This window comes from Mustela nigripes, chromosome 15 (genome assembly GCF_022355385.1).
Source record: "Mustela nigripes isolate SB6536 chromosome 15, MUSNIG.SB6536, whole genome shotgun sequence".
Classification (NCBI taxonomy): Eukaryota; Metazoa; Chordata; class Mammalia; order Carnivora; family Mustelidae; genus Mustela; species Mustela nigripes.
In genome coordinates this window covers 74,881,215-74,885,834 of record NC_081571.1, presented here as the reverse complement: position 1 = coordinate 74,885,834, position 4,620 = coordinate 74,881,215, and the positions used below count along the sequence as shown (strand labels likewise).

Genomic DNA, 4,620 nt, shown 5'->3' with positions numbered 1-4,620 from the left:
ATGGATGAGATTAGCACCCATACCAGAGGTGCCAGAGAGCTTGCCTTCCCTCTGCTCTCTGCCAAATGAGGATACAAGATGTCAGCCATCTGCAACCCAGAGGAGGGTTTTCTCTAGATCCTGATCATCCTGGCATCCTGATTTGGACATCCCATGTCCAGAACTGTAAGAAATAAATTTCTGTTGTTTATAAACCCAGGGTATGAAACTCTGTCATAGCAGCCTGAATGGACTAACATCCTGGGACTAGAGTGACAGGCTGGTAGGAAAGAGGCCTTTAGATCATAGACAAAGATTAGAAAGGATAGGACTAGAATAAGCTTACTAAGGCCTGGGAGTGAGCACACAGTTGTGAGTCATGCTGAGAAAGTCTGCTCTTCAGTAACAACACCTTCAGGAGAAGAATTTGTATTTTATGTCTATACCCCCACAAGCTGAGACTCCACAAAAACTTGTTTTATGGACTTAAGACAGGATGAGTGAAGAAGAACTTGCTTAAACATTCAACACACATTTATTAGCACATGTGATGTGCTGAACTCAACTGTAGGTGCTAAGGAGACAGAGATAAGCAAGACAGGCAAATGCCTTACCTCAATGCACTTAGGTTCCAACAGAGGAAAGAAGACAACATGAATATGCATGGACATAATAACTGTGGTGGTAAAGTGTACACAGCATCATGCTGAGACTGATGGGGGGGTTGTAGGAAGAGGAAGAGACTATTCTAGATGAAGAGATCAGGGAGGGTTCTCTGGGTCATTGACATTTGAACAGGAGCTGAATGGAGTGAATGCCCTGTGGATATCTGGAGGAGCTCAATAGGCAGAGCCTGCGAAGAGGGAATGAGCTTGGTAGAGTCCGAAGTTTCCCGTATGGTGGGAGCAATGCAGACATTGTAGCAGATGAAACAGGGAGATGATTAGCCCAGGTAAAAGACTAAGGTGGCCTGGGCTAGGTGACAGAAGTGAAGGCAGAAGAAGGAGGGGTCAGCTTTGGGATATATTTGGTTGCTAGGTCCTGCCAGGTTCCTGGTCTGTTGAGGAAGAAAAGGAGCCAAGAGCCTAGGATAAAGGGTGGATTCTCCACACGTGAGATGAAAAGATTGACAGCAAGCCCAAAGGCTCCCTGAAAGAAGGGAGTGACATAACGGTACTGTGCATTACTCAGGGAACAAGGAGGACCCCAACCCGGATGAGAATGTCACTTGAGAAGGAAGTTTCCAGTGAGAGCCAGGAAACGGATGAAGCATCTGGACTAGATTAAGAGTGTACGTGATATTATTTGCAATTAAGTAAAGATTGTTAAGAGTATCGTGGAAAAGGTTAGGAAGAGAACAACCGTGTCTGGTTCAGGGAGAAGGACAAAGAGCCACAGGGGGTGGGATTTTGGAGAGGAAGGTGACTGGAGGACATTTTTCAGTTTGGACAAAAAACATGGATGAGTGATGGGGAAAATAACTGGCCTAGAAAGTTTCACAGAACTGAAGTCTCTGATGGATTGAAGTCTCTGAAGGATTGAAGGACTTGGACCTCTCTGGAACAAGCCAGCTGCTCCTGGAAATCCTAGACCAGGTGGGCTGGCAACAAGATTGTTTGGTTCCCAGGAGGCTCACTGAATGCTGAAAATAGCATTAGCTCCAGATTGATGGGAGGCCTTTCTGGATGGAATCCTTTACAGCTTGTCTTAACTGTGACTCTGAGGGAATAAATGGAAAATGGCATCATTGGTTTTAAAATAATCCTAGGTGAGATAGTTGCTTGTACTTTCTGTTTCCCTTTACTCAACTCCCACTCACTTCTAAACCCACGGGGATCTGATTTCTGCCCATTGCATTTCACTCAAACAGGTCTCAGCCAAGCACTCTACTGGTCTTTGTGTTGTTTGATGCTACCAGTATTTTCAGTCCTTATCTTATTTGACATTTCAGTCCTACTGACCAACTTTTCTTCATGAAACATTCTCTTCCTTTGGATTTTCACAGTGACACCACTCTCTCTTGATCATGCTCCTACTCTTCTGGCCAGTTATGTGTTCTGTCTCCAAAATCCTCATTTACTTAGCCTTTAAAATGTTGGGTTTCCTTAATTGTTGATTGTAAGCCTTCTACCTTTCTTACTTCTTGTCTCTTTAGGCCAAATGTTCAAATGCATGGTTTCAACGGCCTGATATAGAAGACATATGAAAAATGCTGTAAGGGTGTTCAGAGATGTGCATGCCTGAGGCACAGGGGGAATTACTTGTGTTGGGTCATTGCTACCCAGATGGTAAATTTAGCCTTTGGGCAGATAATGAAACCCAAGGAGATGATTTATAAAGAGAGAAAAGAGAATCCAAACTAGAACTCTAGGAAAAATTATTCACTGGATTGTAAGATGAATAAGCAATAAATAAAAGCAATTGCTTTTATCATTCATCGCAATTACTAATATTCTACAAGTTAATTGTTGGTTTGTACATTTCAAGACCTGTGTATATTAACTTTGCATTAACTTTTTAATAGCATTTCCTACATTCCACCTAGAAAATTCCCGCCTATCTTTCTCTCAGTAAACCACCAAGCTTTGTTTGGTCTTTGATTCAGTCCAGCATCAGTAATTTTTACAGATTGTCGTTAAGATGTATGGTGATGTTTAAAGCACTATAATCCATCTCTATCCTTGGAGATTTTGATGCAGTACTGCAGTACTCCTACAGCTTGCTGTTGTCAGCTTTTCCATCAGCATCATTTAGAAAAGACACCAAGGAACCATATGTTTGTCAATTATTTTATCAAGGGAACAAGTATAGAAACATCCCTTGCAAGCGCTCAACAATCATTATTGCACACAACTAAAAGGAGTACATTCTACTTTTTTTTTTCTAGAAAATAAAACACAATAGTTTTACAATTCATTTGATGGCAACTGGTAATCACCAAATTAGCAATGGTTATTTTCAAAAGTTCTCACACTAGCTATGCTGTCATTTTGAAGGACGATCAGATACCTAGAGCCACAGACACTTCCCACATGAGAGGCATCATATAAATCAGACTTGGTTTATCATAAGTATTGATAAAACCAGACCTAGGGGAAGAACTAGGTCTGGGGATTCACGTGAATGGTCTTAATATAGCCAATGTTTAGGCTGCCTGATTATTACAAAATCAGAACAGCAAGAATACTCACAGAATAGGTTCTACTTTTTTAAAAAAATCCACAATATAGTCAACTGACATGTATATACAAGGCCATTATCCTCAGGGTCCTCATGGTAACCCTGCTGCTAAGCTTATTGATCTTCTTTAATGAATTACCTGCTTTGTTGACATCTGCACTTAATTCCAAAGTCAACCACACATTTCCTCAATAGTTCACCTCTCCATTTCCATTTATTTGCAGACTGTCCACAGAGACAACCCACTAAAAAGAGGACAACACTCACCTTGGAACCAGAATGTTTGGGTCCAAGCTTTAATTTGTAATTTAATCAACTGTGCACAAAATCTGATTTGCTTCCTCTCTGTTTCTGTGTGAATTATCTTACACTCCTTCCTCATCTTCTCCAAATAAGCAGCTAGTAAAAGTATTATCATTAGGAAAAGCTTTGGAAACCCAAACATAGCTGTTGTCCTTGCTTGATGGAAAGTCTAAGAGACAGTCATCTGTTCTCAGAAGCTTTGTGGGGTAGACTATGGGGATGTGCCTCACAGAAACCAATATTAGTTTATTACAAATGCCTTTGCAGAATCTTAGACACAGTCAACTTCAGGTCTTAACCTAACAACGTTTCATCCAGTTGGATCCCCAAAATTCTTCGGGAAGATAAGGAGGCAAGGGACCATTCTTCCCATTTTGCAAATGCGGAAAGGAAGGCTTCAGGCTCAGCAAACTGACTAAGATCACAAAGCCAGAGAAGGGCCAAACCAGAACTTGATTTTTCAACTTTTCTAATCCCTAGTTGTTCACCTTGCAACACCTTTAACAAGAAGGAACAAAGCAGTGCACCAATCCCTTCTCAGTGAAAGGAATGACAATTTAATAACCAAGAGATTTAATGTACCTCCCAAAAGATTCACTTCTCCTCTACTACTTACACTGAGTCAGGTTTATTCTACATTCTCATAAATCGATTTAAAACAATCAGGAGAAAGCTCATTAAGCTTCACCTCCACAACAAAAATAAAATACTCAGCATTCATGCGTAACTTCACATTTTATAGATACTGACAAGGAGCTATCAAGCATTTATTTCATAGATGGCTATTATAATTATTTCACAACACAGAACATGTACACAGGCTTCTTTTTTATTGGAAAGAGAGGTTTTTACAGGCCAATTTAACCATACCACTTTCAACGTGAGAGTACCCAGCCTCAATCTGGTGGGACGCATTTTTGAAGTCTTGCACATTTAATTTACAATGAGCTTCAATAAATTGTACTCTGTAGCTGTTTCATGGGGTAGAGGTCACGCACACATGCGGAAGCTTAGCTGCAGACAGACACTATGTGGTGCGTTCTAGTCATTTCCAGCTCAAGACACAGAAGACTCCAAACTCCTACAGTAATTAGAGGTTAGCAATCTCTTTGCCTCAGTGAAATTAAATACTATTGAACCCAGTTTAAATTCTTAAGT

At 40.7% G+C, this 4,620-nt stretch overlaps 1 non-coding gene across 1 annotated transcript; it reads right to left on the bottom strand.

The window, feature by feature from the left end:
- Nucleotides 1-3,039: 3,039 nt before the first annotated feature.
- On the bottom strand, nt 3,040-3,172 carry LOC132003051 (small nucleolar RNA SNORA72). Its single transcript, XR_009400124.1, has one exon. It is a non-coding gene; the product is annotated as a small nucleolar RNA SNORA72 (small nucleolar RNA).
- Between the last annotated feature and the right edge of the window lie 1,448 nt (nt 3,173-4,620).